Raw genomic sequence first — 18,658 nt, 5'->3', positions numbered from 1 at the left:
TATATATATATATATAAACAGCAAAATGTAAGGAGCAGCACTGTAGCTAAAGAAAAACCTTGCGGTTTGCGCAAGACTTCCAGGGAGCGACCTTCTCCACATGAGGTATAGGAAAAGATATCAATAAGTTTTGCTTGAAAGAGTTCTCACTGAAAGAGTGAAACGTTGTCTGATGTTCTGGTGATTAAAACCTTTTTTTACTTGAGTGCTGCTTCCCAACCATCTTTTAATATATATATAAAAATAAATAAGGCCACAGGGGATTGGTAAAAGACCGTACCGACCCACAAGCAGTGGTAAATATATCTTCTTTTCCTTTATCTGAGATTCATCTTAAGTATTATCTAAGGGATTCTTTTTCTGTCCTGACACCAAGATGAACTGGTTTCAACTTGAAATGGACTTAGTACCATTTCTTAGATGTATTAAACTTAAAGTGTGGTTTGATTGTCAAAAACATAGTGGCACTATAGATATTATCCAAGGGGTTTCATCTGAGTTGAGGTCTAAAGATTTTAATCTGAAAACAACTAGTGAGTTTCAACCACCCATTATATCCCACCCAATTGAAACATTCACTGAATTGGTTAACCCTTTAGTGACCACCAATACGCCTTTTCACGGTGGTCACTAAGGGGCCTTAGGCTAGGCCGCCGTCTTTTCATGGTGGCCCAGTCTAAGTCCTGCACGGGTGTCCCGTGCAGGCTGGAGCCGGGGCTCTGCTGTCTGATGACAGCTGGGCACCTGCTCCAACGCCTGCAATCGAAGTTTACTTCAATCATGGCCGTTTAACCCGTTAAATGCCGCCGTCAATAGCGACCGCTATTAGGAGGCACTTCCTAATAGATTGCCTGTCAGATTTACACTGACAGGCAATAATGCTCTGGTATACGAAGTATACCAAAGCATTATAGGAGTGATCTGAAGATCACAAGTAATTAATGTGAAATAAAAATTATTAATAAAAATGACAGTAAAAAAATAAATAAAACAATTTTTTTCCATAAAAAGTGTTTTTATTTTGTAAAAGTGTAAAAAATAAATAAAAGTACACATACATGGTATCACCGCAACCGTAATGACTCAATTAATAAAGTTAATATGTAATTTAAACCACTAGGTGAACAGCGTAAAAAAGACAATGGTGGAATTACAATTTTTTTCCATCCCCCCCAAAAAAGTCATAATAAAAATCAATCAATAAGTCCCATGTACCCCAAAACAGTACCAATCGAAACTATGTATTGTCCCGCATAAAACAAGCCCACATATCACTACATTGATGGAAAAAATAAAAAAATTATGGCTCTTGGAAAGCGACAATGCAAACACAAATAATTTTAGTTCAAAAGTGTCTTTATTGTGCAAAAGTCGTAAAACATAAAAAAAACTCTACATATGTGGTATCGCCGTAATCGTACAGACCCATAGAATAAAGGTAACATGTTATTTACACTGCACAGTGAACGATGTAAATTTAAAACGCATAAAACAATGGTGGAATTTCAGGTTTTTTTTCTAATCCCCCAAAAATACTAAAAGTTAATAAAAAAATTATATGTACCCTAAAATGGTGCCATTAAAAAGTAACTAAATAACTAATCCCGCGGAAAACAAGTCCTCATACAGCTATGTCGACGTAAAAATGAAAAAGTTATAGCTCTTTAAATGCGACTATAGAAAAACTAATAAAATTGCTTGGTCGTTAAGGCCTAAAATAGGCTGGTCACTAATGGGTTAAAAGGGACATTGAGGTTATAAAACAGGAAGGTGGCACTTACAGAGCCTCAGATCACAATATGACCAGGGTTGAGACATTGGCGTTACAAGAGTTAGTCCATAACCGCAACCTCACCATTAAACTCGCTGATGAAGGGGGTGTGGTCATGGTTATGAACACGGCTATGTATTTAAGTAAAGCCTACAGACAGTTAAGCAATGCAGAGGTGTACAGTGTACTCAATAAAGATCACAGATGGGATACATCCAGGCATATAAAAATTACAGTAGAAGAGTGGGGCTATTTCAACAAATATTAGCCGATTATCAGTAAAAGCTTCACATCCATTGAGGAGTTACAATCCAATCAATTAATGTCATATAGACATTCACCAAACTTTCCGAGATAAGTTGATTAGGACTTATCATCAGGCCACAAAACATGGGGCGTTTCCCCAGTCTTAATTGCATTGATTGTAAACACATGCAGAAGGGTAGTCCGTTCGGTCATCCGAGAAAATATATATTTTTTTTCAATCAGGCATTAATTCTTACATGTGAGTCTGAAAGGGTTATCTATATTCTTTGGTGCCCCTGTGATTTACTTTATGTTGGTGAGACATCCTGTGATTTCTAAACAAGATTAAATAATCACAGGTATACGATCAGAAAGAAAAGGTTAGACCTTCCGGTGTCTAAACATTTTGTTGAAGCTGGACATGTATAAAGAGATCTCAAATGTATAATTATCGATCACATTCCCTTGCCCAGAAAAGGTGGCGATTGGTTATTTAATTTAAAGAAACGATTAGAGTGGATCTACCGATTGGAGACCCTAAAACCACAAGGTCTCAATGTTGATTTCACTATCTCTAAGGGCATGCGGTAATTGAACTTGCCCTCTGTCCATTTTATGTGCTGGTCCTTTCTCAATGTGATTTTGTGAAATAGATGATTAACCCCTTAGTGACCACTAATACGTCTTTTCACGTCATTTACTACTGGGCTTTAGGCTAGGCTGACGCCTTTTCACGTCAGCCTAGTCTAAGTCCTGCACGGGTCTCCCGTGCAGGCAGGAGCCGGGGCTCTGCTGTCTGATGACAGCTGAGCTCCTGCTCCAACGCCCGCGATCGAAGTTTACTTCGATCGCGGCCGTTTAACCCGTTAAATGCCGCCGTCAATAGCGACCGCGGCATTTAACTTTGTTTACAGAGGGAGTGCGCTCCCTCTCTCACCCATCGGCGGCCCGCGAATGAAATCGCGGGTCTCCGATGGGGTGTCATGGCAGCCGGGGGACTGATAAAAGCCCCCAGGTCTGCCCTGGACATATGCCTGTTAGGACGCGCCGGAGGCACGTCCTAACAGATTGCCTGTCAGATTTACACTGACAGGCAATAATGCTCTGGTATACGAAGTATACCAGAGCATTATAGCAGCGATCGGAACATCGCACAGTAAAGTCCCCTAGTGGGACTAATAAAATCAGTCATCAAAGTGAAATAAAGATTATTAATAAAAAGTACAGTAAAAAAATAAATAAAACCATTTTTTTCCATAAAAAGTGGTTTTATTTAGTAAAAGTGTAAAAAAAAAAAAAAGTACACATATGTGGTATCGCCGCGACCGTAATGACTCCATTAATAAAGTTAATATGTCATTTAAACCGCAAAGTGAACACCGTAAAAAAAAAACGCCAAAAACTATGGCGAAATTGCAATTTTTTTCCATTGCCCCCCAAAAAAGTCATAATAAAAATGAATCAATAAGTCCCATGTACCCCAAAACAGTACCACTCAAAACTACGTCTTGTACCGCAGAAAACAAGCCCGAAAAATCACTACATTGATGGAAAAATAAAAAAATTACGGCTCTTGGAAAGCGACGATGCAAAAACAAATAATTTTAGTTCAAAAGTGTTTTTATTGTGCAAAAGTCGTAAAACATAAAAAAACCTCCACATATGTGGTATCGCCGTGATCGTACCGACCCATAGAATAAAGGTAACATGTTAATTACGTCGCACAGTGAACGGCGTCAATTTAAAAACGCATAGAACAATGGCGGAATTTCAGTTTTTTTTTATAATCCCCCCCAAAAAGGTTAATAAAAGTTAATATAAAAATTATATGTACCCAAAAATGGTGCCATTAAAAAGCACAACTAATCCCGCAAAAAACAAGTCCTCATACAGCTATGTAGACGAAAAAATAAAAACGTTATAGCTCTTTGAATGCGACTATAGAAAAACGAATAAAATAGCTTGGTCATTAAGGCCTAAAATGGGCTGGTCACTAAGGGGTTAATTGTTGGATATATGTATCTAACAATTCTTTATTTTTGTTTATATTACAGATAATCTTAGGAGAAGAGACGCTATTCATTAACCAATCTGGAATTACTCAAAGTTATCTAAACATACACTACCGTTCAAAAGTTTGGGTTCACCCAGACAATTTTGTGTTTTCCATGAAAACTCACACTTATATTTATCAAATGAGTTGCAAAATGACTAGAATATATAGTCAAGACATTGACAAAGTTAGAAATAATGATTTTTATTTGAAATAATAATTTTCTCCTTCAAACTTTGCTTTCGTCAAAGAATGCTCCATTTGCAGCAATTACAGCATTGCAGACCTTTGGCATTCTAGCTGTTAATTTGATGAGGTAATCGGGAGAAATTTCACCCCATGCTTCCAGAAGCCCCTCCCACAAGTTGGATTGGCTTGATGGGCACTTCTTGCGTACCATGCGGTCAAGCTGCTCCCACAACTCCTCTATGGGGTTGAGATCTGGTGACTGTGCTGGCCACTCCATTACAGATAGAATACCAGCTGCCTGCTTCTTTCCTAAATAGTTCTTGCATAATTTAGGGGTGTGCTTTGGGTCATTGTCCTGTTGTAGGATGAAATTGGCTCCAATCAAGCATTCTCTATAGGGTATGGCATGGCGTTGCAAAATGGAGTGATAGCCTTCCTTATTCAAAATCCCTTTTACCTTGTACAAATCTCCCACTTTACCAGCACCAAAGCAACCCCAGACCATCACATTACCTCCACCATGCTTGACAGATGGCGTCAGGCACTCTTCCAGCATCTTTTCAGTTGTTCTGCATCTCACAAATGTTCTTCTGTGTGATCCAAACACCTCAAACTTCGATTCGTCTGTCCATAACACTTTTTTCCAATCTTCCTCTGTCCAATGTCTGTGTGCTTTTGCCCATATTAATCTTTTCCTTTTATTAGCCAGTCTCAGATATGTTTTTTTCTTTGCCACTCTGCCCTGAAGGCCAGCATCCCGGAGTCGTCTCTTCACAGTAGACGTTGACACTGGCGTTTTGCGGGTAGTATTTAATGAAGCTACCAGTTGAGGACCTGTGAGGCGTCTATTTCTCAAACTAGAGACTCTAATCTACTTGTCTTGTTGCTCAGTTGTGCAGCGGGGCCTCCCACTTCTCTTTCTACTTTGGTTAGAGCCTGTTTGTGCTGTCCTCTGAAGGGAGTAGTACACACCGTTGTAGGAAATCTTCAGTTTCTTGGCAATTTCTCACATGGAATAGCCTTCATTTCTAAGAACAAGAATAGACTGTCAAGTTTCACATGAAAGCTGTCTTTTTCTAGCCATTTTGGGAGTTTAATCGAACCCACAAATGTAATGCTCCAGATTCTCAACTAGCTCAAAGGAAGGTCAGTTTTATAGCTCCTCTAAACAGCAAAACTGTTTACAGTGGTGCTAACATAATTGCACAAGGGTTTTCAAGTGTTTTCTAATCATCCATTAGCCTTCTAACACAGTTAGCAAACACAATGTACCATTAGAACACTGGAGTGATGGTTGCTGGAAATGGGCCTCTATAAACCTATGTAGATAATGCATTAAAAACAGACGTTTGCAGCTAGAATAGTCATTTAGCGCATTAACAATGTATAAAGTGTATTTCTGATTAATTTAATGTTATATTTATTGAAAAAAAACTGTGCTTTTCTTTCAAAAATAAGGACATTTTTAAGTGACCCTAGACTTTTGAACGGTAGTGTATATGTATATATTGTTTGTGAATATGGATATGCGTTTGAACGATTGAGTCTAGTGGCTTCTATTTTTCTCTTATTTCTTCTGTTTTTCCTTACTTTTTACTTCTCGGATGGGGCTTGCTGGTATATTTAAGTGGAGGTTAAGCTAATTATTGCGTTACTATAAAAAAAAACAGCATCAAACATATGCACCCCTGAATTTGGACTGGTACTGTTCGGTAGCGTTGCGCCACCTGGTGGTAAAGAGTACAACACAGGTTGTGCACACGAAAATGGGGTACAACCTGGTCAAATTTGCCCCTCCCATATGACTTCTGTTCCACATAAAGGTGGACAGAGTCTATTGGGATCACATGAAATAGGGGTTGTCCTAGGGGATAGCGTATGTGGATCTCTGTGCAATATACTTCTGTGTAGTCAAATTAATTTATTCTGCACACTGTATCTTTAGGAATATTTATTCTATGTCCCATATATTTTTATATACCAGCCTAAATCTCCCTATGTTTATTGTTTACAATATAGATACAATGTTGCCCTATATCTGAGCCTCTATTATATATCTTGCTCATTTTATACTTCTTTAAAGATAATTGCCATTAGACTTGATGGAGTAAGGGCACTTTTGCCATTTCTTCATTACTTCTATATACACAAGTTATTTTCCAATATGGTCGCTGTGTTGTCAGGATGGTGAGCAGCACATGTGCTGCGAGTCATACTGCAGCCGGCTTTGTTTAACATGTTACCATGGTAGTGCATGACATCAGCATCATGCCTATTGGCTGTTTTTCCAAAAGTGCTGTTTGGTTGTAAAGCTTAGCATGTTGATTGACTCTATAGCCGAGCATGCTCAGTTCAGTTCTCAGAATGTCATTACATGATCTCCATAAATCCCTATGGATTGGTGAGAGAATGGCTGTCCCTCCTCCACTACAGATGTACACAATTGTTAATATTGATCTATTCATGTTTTTAATATTTTTACCACTGTTATGTACACTATGCACTTCTGTTATATGCACTATATGATTACTATGCACTTTATACATTGATCATACCTATGATGTATATGTACTCCTATGACTGTATGCGCTGTATCACTTTAATATTTTAATTGTTATTAATGATGGAACTACTACACTTGTCTTAAATACTCTGTTCACATGTATCACTTTGTTTAAAAAAAAGGTTCCGTGGTGGAACTGAAACGCTGCTTGGATTTAAACATGGCCAAATAAAACCATAGATTTTCTTACTGGACCTTGCTGGAATGCAGCAACATTTCTTTACTCATATGGTGCCTTGTGCTGTGGATTAAGCTTTAGTTGCTTTGCACCCACCACTTTATTACATGAGTGCTTCTTCATTTAAATATTTTTGGTGTGTATATATATACTGTATGTGCAATAAACTCACTATTTGGTAAAATAAATTAATGAAATACATGTCAGCAAAATAAAAAGAAACTAAAAACTAAAAGCTCAATGTAGTAAATATAGCATGTGCTACTGTATTCTAGATATGTTTCTAAGTCTGTTACACACAAAGATAAATAAATACAAAAATATAATCATTGGTGGACTATAAAATTGTCTGAAATGCACCCATTGTCCTTACTCAAGTAGCAAATAAAGAGACTTTAAATCTTTCAATTAGAATCATACTGTGGAAACAAAGCACAGAACTATATCTTTGCAAGCGTCCTTTAGGTTTAGCTAATGACTGTTAGAAAGCTCTCTGCACCAAATACATGCTCAATATCTATTTCCCTAAGGTATCATATCCATCTAGTTAGAAGTGAGTAGGGAAAATCCAATTTATAGGCAGCCGTTTCACATGCGGGATGAATATTTTTATTGTTATAATGGCAATTTTCCATGTGTATGTGTTCTGCAAGACTTGTTGGTTTGCAGAGGATACTTTTGCCCACAAGGTTTCTTTTCTTATCTAATTGAATGCTTTTAGATAGCATTCACAGCACTTACAGTATCTTAAGGCAGTTCTAAGTGGGTTTAGAATCAGCCCTACAGACTGAGAAGTCATAAAAAGGAAATCAAAATCAAATCATTTTCCAGCTAAGTGATAAATCACTGACTGAAACTGCATTTCCACTTTGCAGGCAGCTGTTTAGATTACCTGCTATGTACATTATATTAGTTCTATTGAAGTTGTATTTTATATTCATACAGTATGCACAATCTGGATTGATATTAAGGATTGGTCATTTTAATGTTCATCTATTTCTGAGCGACATTCTTTGACCAGTCATGATAAAGTAAAAGGGATAGTGTTTGATTGTTCAACTTTGTCAACATCTGCCGGTTAGGATGAACAGATCCCCCTTTATTAGCTATATACATCTGCGTTGTAGGCTCCATTAGGAGCCTCCGTAGCAGATCCGGCAGAGATTGTCGGAGATTACTGGAGGAAATAGCGCAGCATGCTGCACTATTGTCTCCAGTAAAACGATGGACACCCGACGGAAAGCCAGCGGAACCAATTATTGTCAATGGGATCCGTTGGCCAGTAGTGGTATCCGCCATGCAACAGAACCGCTGCCTCCGTAATAACCTTGTTCCACTCTTCTGACAGACCAGAACAACGGAACACACCGACGCAGGTATGAACATAGCCTTAGTCTTAGGGCGGATTTACACGAGCGTGTAATACGTCCGTGCAACACACGTGATTTTCACGCGCGTCACACGGACCTATGTTAGCCTATGGGGCCGTGCAGACAGTCACGTGTGTCCGTTGCGTGAAACGCACGACATGTCCTATATTTCTGTGCTGTTCGCGCATCACGCACCCATTGAAGTCAATGGGTGCGTGAAAATCACACGCACCACTCAGAAGCACTTCTGTGGGACGCGCGTGATTCGCGCAACAGAAGTAAGAAGTGTGATTGAAAACAGAAAAGCACCATGTGCTTTTCTGTTTACAAACATACAAACAGAGTGTCATAATGATGGCGGCTGCGCGAAGATCACGCAGCCGCGCATCATATGGTGATGACACACGGAGCTGTTAAGTGCCTTTTGCACGCGCAAAACGCCACATTTTTTGTGCGTGCTGTATGCTAGTGGTTATCATGGTTTTAGACTGCAATCTCCATTCCTTTATTAATTTTCATGCACCTTAATATGAAGTTTGCAACCTGCTCCTAGTTTCAAACTTGGCTCATGTCAGCATGTCCCCCGTAGATGTACAGGTATGATGTAAGTTCTGTGAATCCAGCAAGCTGCTATCTTCACTAGCTCTCATGAACTAGCAGAGCTTCATTTCTGTACTGCTTTACCCTTCAGCAGAAGTGAATGGGAGCTACGGAAACAGCAAAGCACAGTGAGTGTTTCCATAATTCCCAAGTTATGGAAACAGCATAGCTCGCTGTGCTACACTGTTTCCTTAATTCCAATTTACATCTATGGGAATTACGGTAACAGTATAGCTCAGCGAGCTCGGCTTTTTCAGGAATCCAATCCTCCTCTGCACTAACCCTCCAACTGGATGAAGCGGCCGCCTTCACCTGAATGCAGGAAGAATAGGGTCAGGGAGTCATCAATATTCATAATTGGGTACCAATGAGAACAATAGGTTCCCTCTATGACTCCACATCCTTACTCTCGTTCCAATCTTTAGTTCACAAATACAGAATTCCTCAAAGGGATTTTTATAAATATTTACAATTTCGGCATATCTTACACTCCCTGTCTTTAGACACCCCATGTTTTCCGTCCAATGCACATATGTTTTTTTACCACTGAGAATAAGAGGCTCAGGGGAATTTCTTTGTTCTACTCCGGTTTCAATTGTACACTTTCATTATCGAAACCTAGTTACTTCATAAAATGGGAATCAGATTTGGATCAAGTTATCCCACTCTGGGATTGGTACACGGCCATTCATTGGTTTAAGAAGATTTCCATGGGTGCTAGTCATTGGGAAACTGCACATAATATTCTATTAAGATGGCCTTCCTAAATTGCTACAATTAATTTGTCTTATTCCCCTCTTTGTTGATGCGAGTGTGGTCTCCCAGGTAATTAAATGCATATGTGGTGGAATTGCCCATTAGTGTTTAATTTTTGGAAGGTTGTGTTCACTCTTATTAGCTCTATAACATCTACCAAGATTTCTCCCTCCCCTGCATTAGCATTGTGCTTCATTTGTTTATCGGATATCCCCTCAGCAATCCGACATGTAGTGGGTCATATCATTCTGGCTGCCAGATTGATGATCACGAGGTCATGTAAATCTCCTGTTCCTTTAACATTGGTGGAATTGGTCAATCTGGTAAAGTTTGATTATATGATGGAAAAAATGGTAGCTGTACGACTTAATCTAGTTGAAAAATTTTCAGTCAAGTGGTCTATTTGGTGTGCCTATATGACACCCGACTTCCCCCTCCTGTTCTGCCCCAATCTGTGATGGTGTCTCTCTATAATGATTTAACCCCTTCGCGCTCAGCTATTTACTATTCCGTCGAGCTGACCACTACGTTCGCGCTCAGCGACGGAATATTAAGTCGCAGGGAAAATGCATCGCCATATTCCACCGGCGCATGCACGAGCTGTGACAGCTGCTGTTTCCGACAGCAGGCTATCACAGCTCAATACGCCAGGACCTGTTGCGATGGTCCTGCCTCCACGATCGCCACTATTGGTCAGTTAGTGACTAACTGTCCAATAGTGGTGATCGGTCTCTTCACTTCCTCTCCCTGACATCACATCCTGCCGCACCCGCCCTGAACACCTCTGTGGGAGATAGCGAGGCATTGAGAGGGGTTGTGAGAAGATGGAGAGAAGAAAAAGTGTGAAAAAAAGTGAAAAAAATAGTTAAAAAACAACTTTTTTTCTGCTTCCCACCTCCCCAATACACTACCCAGTTCTGTACCCTTCGTCTTTGTGTTCCCCCCACGTTTTTGGTCAGTGATCTCCTATCACTGACCACTTTTTAGTCTTCAGGACCAATGTCTTGGTCCCTGGGGATTATTATTTTTTTTTCTTTATAAAACATATAAAACAAAAAAATATATAAAAATTTAAAAAAAACAGAACAAAACTGTTAATTTAGACAATTTAACTGGTTAGTTTAGTATTAGGGTTAGTTAGTGTCAGGGAACCGTCAAAAAGCGTAGTTAAGTATAGCATCAGGGAATTTAGCGTCAGGAATCCGTCACCTAGTTAGATCTAGTGTTAGGGGTCCATCACCGTAGTTAGGTTTAGCGTCATGGAAGCTCGGAATAATCTAGATAGGTTTAGTGTCAGGCACCCGTCACCATAGTTAGGTTTAGTGTTAGGGAAGCTTGGATAAGTTTAAGCATTCCGATGTTATTACCACATAAAGTGAAATATGTCAGATTTGAAAAATGGGCTCTGAGCCTTAAGGCCAAAACTAGGCTGCGTCCTTAAGGGGTTAATGTATTGATATATCAACATTATCTCTTCTTTGTATATTGGGAGTTATACCCTTTAACAGTTTAACAACTGTCTCCAATATTTCCAATCGCATATGGATTAGCTTTCAACCTTGGAATAGTGTTTGCTGTTATGTTCTAGATATCTTACAGCAAAATGTCTAAAGTGTTGTGCATCGTATACTGTGTATCTTTCGCTCGGTCATGTTGGCTTCACTGTTTAACATGTTTTATATGTACTTATAAAATTCTTAATAAAGATTGAAATTTAAAAAAATAAATAAATAATAGGGTCAGGGACCCTGAGGTGGGACCTGCATCTATCAGACATGTATGGCATATCCTGTGGGGTCTGTTATGAGCAACCCCTTTAATGAAGACTTTTTATAAAGTAGCTTAATTCAGCATTTAGGAGGAAGCAAATGAACAATAAAAAGTGCAAAGTTTTTTAAAAGACTTTATCAGGTGGGTGCCTATATTAAGAATTCAGAAATCAGCTTATCATGAAGGGAAGCAATATGAGATTGGCATTTCAAACCTGTAGAACCCTATGCATGAGCTATATATAAATGTTTAAAGGTTATTCCAAGCTGCACAACCCCTTCTTAAAATAAAGCCAACATGTTAAATCACTGTACTGTAGGTCTGAATTTTCAAACTTTTAGTCTAACTGAGACAGCGGAAGCTGCTTCTTTTCACTGTAGCTGATATAGAAAAATGTAGTATTAGGGCATGGCCAGACATGGCGGAATTGCTCTGGAATTCCCCTGCGGACACTCCGCAGCGGAAATCCGCAGCGGACCCGTTTCTCCATAGCCTTCCACAGTTTTTTAGTAGGGTTCGTCTGCACGTTGCGGACAATTCCGCTGCGGAGCATAGGCTGCGGTGCGGAATTTGGTGCATACAATGGTTGTTGCGGACGTGTGGCGGACTGGTTGCGGACTCATTGCGGAATTTCTCCATTGACTTCAATGAAGATTCACAATTCTGCAATGAAGTCCGCAGATGTTATGTAGATGTTATGTGTGCTGCGGAGCGTATTGGTTTTTTAACATGACATTTCTTCATTTTAGCTGGACCTATGTATTTCTAAGTCTACAGCCAGACTGAGGAAGTCAATGGGGCTCCCGTAATTACGGGTGACTACGTGTGTGCACCCGTAATTACGGGAGCGTTGATAGGCAACGTCAGTAAATAGTCACTGTCCAGGGTGCTGAAAGAGTTAAGTGATCGGCAGTAACTGTTTCTGCACCCTGGACGGTGACTACCGATCACAATATACATCAACCTGTGAAAAAAATAGAAGTTCATACTTACCGAGAACTCCCTGCTTCTTCCTCCAGTCCGGCTTCCCAGGATGACGTTTCAGTCTAAGTGACGGCTGCAGCCAATCACAGGCTGTAGCGGTCACATGGACTGCTGCGTCATCCAGGGAAGTCGGGCTGGATGCCGAAAGAGGGACGCGTCACCAAGACAACGACCGGTAAGTATGAAATTCTTTTACTTTCACTAGGGAAAGTGCTGTCCCTTCTCTCTATCCTGCACTGATAGAGAGAAGGGAAGTACTTTCACCTCAATACGCAACGGCTAGTCCAAATCAATTTAATCCGCAACAGAATCTGCAACGAAGAATTCCGCCACGTCTGGGCATGCCCTTAGGGTATGTTCACACAGGGTGTATACGCTGCGTAACAGCACACAGCGTATCTAAACCACACTAAATTGTGGTGCAGATTTTCAGCCGGAATGTCCGCTGTGGAAAACTTAACATAGAAGAAACATAGAAGAAAAAAGCTTGATACTTACTATGCCATGGCGACACGTCCCTCCGCCCTGCAGGCAGGCCTCCTGGGATGACGTTTCATCCCATGTGACCGCTGCAGCCAATCACAGGCTGCAGCGGTCACATGGGATGAAACGTCATCCCAGGAAGCCAGCCTGGACGAAGAAACACAGAATTCTGGGTAAGCATAACATTTTCTTAGTTGCTTTTTTTGCTGTTTTTCTGTCGCAAAAAAACGCAACAAATCTGCTATTTGTTGTGGGTTTTATCTCCGCAGTCAATTCAATTGGGAAAACCCGCAACTATTAAGCAGCGATTACGCAAGTGCAATTGACATGCTGCGGATTAAAAAAACACACCGCAGGTCAATTTCTAAACGTTTTTGTCGCTCAGCATTTAAGCAGCATGTGAATGAGATTTCTTCAAATCTCATCCATTCTGCTGCTACTGTATTATGCTCAGGATTTTCCGCAACTAAATCCGTTGCGGAAAATCTGAAGTATTTACACTAAGGGTCAGTTCACATGTTGTGTAAATACTGTGGTTTTTCCGCAACGGAATTTGTTGCGGAAAATCCGCAGCAAATACAGTAGCAGAAAAGTGGATGAGATAAAATAAATCTCATCCACACGGTGCATAAATATGGAAAAAACATTCAGAAATTGACTTGAGGTGCTAATTCAATGGTGAGGTAAATCCTGCAACAAATAGCAGTTTTTGTGTTTTTTGCAGCGATCCCGCCGCCAAAAAACGCAACTCAGAAAAAAAAGCTCATACTTACCCACAAGTCTGTGTTCCTCCCTCCTGCGCAGCCTTCTGGGATGACGTTTCATCTCAGATGACCGCTGCAGCCAATCACAGGCTGTAGCGGAGATCACAAGGGATGAAACATTATCCCAGGAGGCCGACCTGGATGATGTCAGAGGGCCAGCCTCGTGGGATGACGCTTCACCCCATGTGACCGCCGCTGCAGCCAATCACAGGCTGCAGCGTTCTTCAGGTATGAAACGCTACAGTTATCCGCTGGATCCATTACGGGCGAAAAACTGCACCACAGTTGGGCACACTTTTTCGCCCTGAATTCCCTGCTTCGCACAGGGCGGATACGTTGCGTGCTTTTACGCAGTGTATCTGCCGCGTGTGAACTCAGCCTAAGTGTGAACTCACCCTGTAACAGTATTAGTTTAAATGCTCTTTATAAAGTGGGGAGTTGAGAGCCACTGCAAAGTTCATATGCCCTAATCGGGCTTATAGGGCTTATGGAAAGAGGTTGTCCTGATGAGATAAGCTCTTTCATTTATTGAGGAGCTATTTTTTTTTTTTTAAATGACAGTTTACTTATCTAGCACTTAGATGTGCTTAACTGTTTTTAACTAGAAGGATATGCATACAGTATGTCAGAAATAGTATTTATTTACCTCGCTTATATTTGCTTATTTGTTGCATAATCACATGGTATGTAGTGTTGCATGTCTGCGACATTCATATTGACTTGTTTTTACAGTATCCATTGCATGTTTATTAGTTAATGAAAATTGTTGAGCTAAAGCTACGTCTTATTGGAAAAAAAGGTAATTTTTATTTTTACTGCCCAATTCTAATAAAATCTATGAAACACCTGTGGAGTCAAAATGCTCGCAACACCCCTAGATTAATTCCTCAAGGGGTGTAGTATCCCAAATGGAGTCACTTTTGGGTAGTTTCTACTGTTTTGGTCCCACAAGGGCTTTGCAAAAGCGACATGGTGCCAAGAAACCAATCCAGCAAAATCTGTGCGCCAAAAGCCAAATGACGCTCCTTCTCTTCTGAGCTCTGCCGTGTGTCCAAACAGCAGTTTATGACCACATATGGGGTATTGCCGTACTTGGGAAAAATTGCTTTAGAAGTGTTGTTTTTTTTTTTTACCTTTATTTGTTGAGAAAATGAAAAATTTTGAGCTAAAGCTTCGTCTCATGGAAGAAAAATTATTATTTTTTATTTTCACTGCCCAATTCAAATAAAATCTATGAATCCCCTGTGGGGTCAAAATGCTTACTACATCCCTAGATTAAGTCCTCAAGGGGTGTAGTTTTGTAAATGGGTCACTTTTGCGTAGTTTCCATTGTACTGCTACCTTAGGGGCTTTGCAAAAGCAACATGGTGTCAAGAAACGAATCCAGCAAAATCTGTGCTCCAAAAGCCAAATGGCGCTCCTTCGCTTCTGAGCTGTGCCGTGTGCCTAAAAAGCAGTTTATGACCACATATGGGGTATTACCGTACTCGGGATTAATTGATTTACAAATTTTGGGGTGTTTTTTTTCCTTTATTACTTATGAAAATGAAAAAAATCTGAGCTAAATCTACATTTTATGAGAAAAAAAATAGATTTTCATTTTCACTGTCTAATTTCAATGATTTCATAAAAAAACTGTGTGGTCAAAATGCTAACTATACCCCTAGATAAGTTCTTTGAGGGGATATTTTCACAAATCGGGTCATTTTTGGGGGTTTCCACTGTTTTGATTCCTCAGAGGCTTTGCAAATGCAACATGACACCCAAAACCATTCCAGCAAAATTTGAGCTCCAAAATCCTTTCGTTCCTAGCCCTGCCGTGTGTCTAGACAGCAGTTTATTACCACATATGGGGTATTGCCATAAATGGAAAAATTTGATTTAGAAATATTGGTGTGCTTTTTTGCCTTTATTTGTTTTAAAATGTATACATTTCCATGTTTTTTAGAAAAAATGCCTAATTCCAATATATTCAGCAACAAAAACTCTCACTATACCCCTAGATAAATTCTTTGAAGGGTATAGTTTTCCAAATGCGGTCACTTTTGGGGGGTTTCCACTGCTTTGGCACCACAAGACCTCTTCAAACCTGACATGGTCCCTAAAATATATTCTAAAAAGGAGGCCCCAAAATCCACTAGGCGCTACTTCATTTCTGAGGCCTGTGTTTGAGTGAAGTAGCACATTGGGACCACATCTGGGATATTTCTAAAAACTGAGGGATCGTGAATAAATATTGAGTTGTGTTTCTCTGGTACAACCTTCTGTGTTACAGAAAAAAAACATGGATCAAATATATATTTCTGCAAAAAATAAAAATAAATTTGTACATTTCACCTCTACTTCGTTTTAATTCCTGTGAAACGCCTAAAGGGTTAAGAAACGTTCTAAATGCTGATTTGAATACTTTGAATAGTTTCTAACATATAGGGCCCTCAAAGCCTTTTCAGAACTTAACTGGTCACTAAAAAAATGGGTTTTTAGACATTTTCTTGAAAATGTGAAAAATTGCCGCTACACTTATAAGCCTTGTAACGTCCTAGAAAAATAAAAGGATGCTCAAAAAATTACGCAAACCTAAAGTAGACATATTGGAAATGTAATCTAGTAACTATTTTGTGTGGTATTACTGTCTTACAAGCAGATATAAAATTTTGAAAAATGCTAATTTTTGGTGTTTTTCACAAATAAAGACTAAATGTATCGACCAAATTTTACCACTAGCATAAAGTACAATGTATCACGAGAAAACAATTTCAGAATCGCTTCGATAAATAATAGCATACCATATTTATTACCTCAGAAAGTAAGACGTCAGATTTGAAAAAATCGCCTGTGCCCACAAGGTACAAAACTGGCTGTGTTAAAAACACTGGAACATCAAGCCTTCAATTGGTGGCTTGGAGTAACCTCGTTGCTACACTACATTATTAAGCATTACTATCCCCAGTGGAGTCAAAGTGAAGTCCTGATGTATAAATCAGAAATTGTGCTGTGCATTATGGAAGGCTGTGAATTCCAAAGTCTTGAGGTTAGGTTGGTATGAACAGTTTATTTAAGCCAGATGAATAGAAAAGGAATGTACTCAGTGTGGCCATGATTTTTGGTACTGTAAAAAGACAATTATGCAAGAGATTCTCATTTTACAAGCAGGTACAGTAATAGCGTGCACAAAGAATTGGTGTCCTAGGAGCAAAATGAGGCAAAATTAGTTGCAGCATTGGCTATACTAAATAAAAGAGATACCGTTATTTTGTCCGGGAATCCTATGCAAAAGCATGCCAATAATGCAACTGTAAGTTTATGATGGCATCTACCATAGTGGGTAGGAAAAGGTGAAGGTATACAATGTTCCTCGAGTGGATATATAATGATCTGACAATAGTAAATTCACATCTTTGTTCATAACTGCCACCACGTCACATGTTAAAGCTATCAGCCTGTGTACTAGCATACACAATAATAATAATAAAACATATTCATATAAAAATATCTCAAGTTTATAAATACCATTTAACCCTTTATTAATATTGCCGTCTTTGCCAGAATTATTTACTATGCAAAATAAGGAAGCCCAGTCCTAGGAAATGCAATTGATAGTGTTAATCCAGGTTTTCATCCTTCCACGAATCAACAATTGTTTTCACCATTCAGTCTCAGAAGGTTTGCCCTACTTTTTATAGGAAAAAAATGAGTTAACCTCCTACCCTTTTGAATATTGGAGTGGTGTGATAAGAGAGTTAGAATCATTGCTGTTCATCTTGTTATCCAGATAATTAGTTAAATTTTCCATGCATCTGAAGAAACAATCGTCCATCTCTGTGGTTTATAACTATACTAAAGAAGAGACACAGGAGGGAGCGAAATCTTATAATGTATGTTCCCAGCTGTCAATTAGCTAGCAATAAAAAGAAAGTACGGTGTACACTAAGTAAATAACGATAAACAGCAAAGTGTGAATCAAACAACTTAATTGCAGGTGTTATTTGAGTCGAATTGAGAATTAATGCACAAAGAATGACGGCAGCTGAGGCAAGTTGGCTGGCAATTACATGAGTGGGACACTGAAGTATCACAATTAAAATGTATTTTATTTAGTGAGATGTTGATATATTTCAGTGAATATTTTCAGGTTACAGATTTCAGAATTTAAACATGTATGTCATTTACAGTATTTATTAATATGCCTCTACATCACTCGATTTGTTGAAGGCATAGAAATAGGGATAAAGTATTAAGAGATAATTTGGCTGATTTAACGTGTCATGGTATTTTCATGTGGTACGTATTGTGACAAACACGAAAAAAAAAGTGACATTCGAACACAGCCTTTGGCTTCAAACACACCGTATTATGGCTCTGTACAACCTTCGATTTCTATGGAACTATAATACAGCACCTATAGATTTCAATAGGACCCTACTGTACCTCTGTGTGGCTCCGATTTCACATGGAGTCATGAAGAGGTAGGTTTCTTTCTGTTGGATTCTATTGTAAATGTTCCATGTTTTATCGGGCTCTGTATGTACAGAGGTATTCTCCCTTAAAAACATTGCTTCATAATAAGGCATCATACAGTGGCACCATATGATCGCACATGGAATGCTTACAGAATTGGCTCTGCATTGTGCATAAGTCCTTAGTATTTTCACACCAAAATGACACCAACTATGGTCCGGTGCTTAAAGAGGACATGTCACTAGATTTAAGGGCACTTAACCACCAGAATGTCATTATACTGCTTGGGTTTAGCATCCTAAACTTCCCCCTCAGTCATCTCAAGACTCTTCTCTGGTAATTTACATACAGCGCACACTGTATTGTAACTTCTTCCTAGACAAAATGCTAAAACGGATAGTTTAGAGAGGGGCATGTTTAGGATGCTAAACCCCAGCAGTATAATGGCATGCTTGTGGTTTAGTGCCCTAAAA

General features: G+C 39.3%; 1 protein-coding gene across 2 annotated transcripts in view; it reads right to left on the bottom strand.

The window, feature by feature from the left end:
• The window catches only part of GALNT17 (polypeptide N-acetylgalactosaminyltransferase 17), a 410,986-nt gene that overhangs the window by 190,777 nt on the left and 201,551 nt on the right, over positions 1–18,658 (bottom strand). The gene's annotated exons all lie outside the window — the stretch shown is intronic.

Source organism: Rhinoderma darwinii, chromosome 2 (assembly GCF_050947455.1).
Source record: "Rhinoderma darwinii isolate aRhiDar2 chromosome 2, aRhiDar2.hap1, whole genome shotgun sequence".
NCBI lineage: Eukaryota > Metazoa > Chordata > Amphibia > Anura > Rhinodermatidae > Rhinoderma > Rhinoderma darwinii.
The sequence above is the reverse complement of the archived record's forward strand: the minus strand, read 5'-3'. Positions and strand labels throughout refer to the sequence as shown.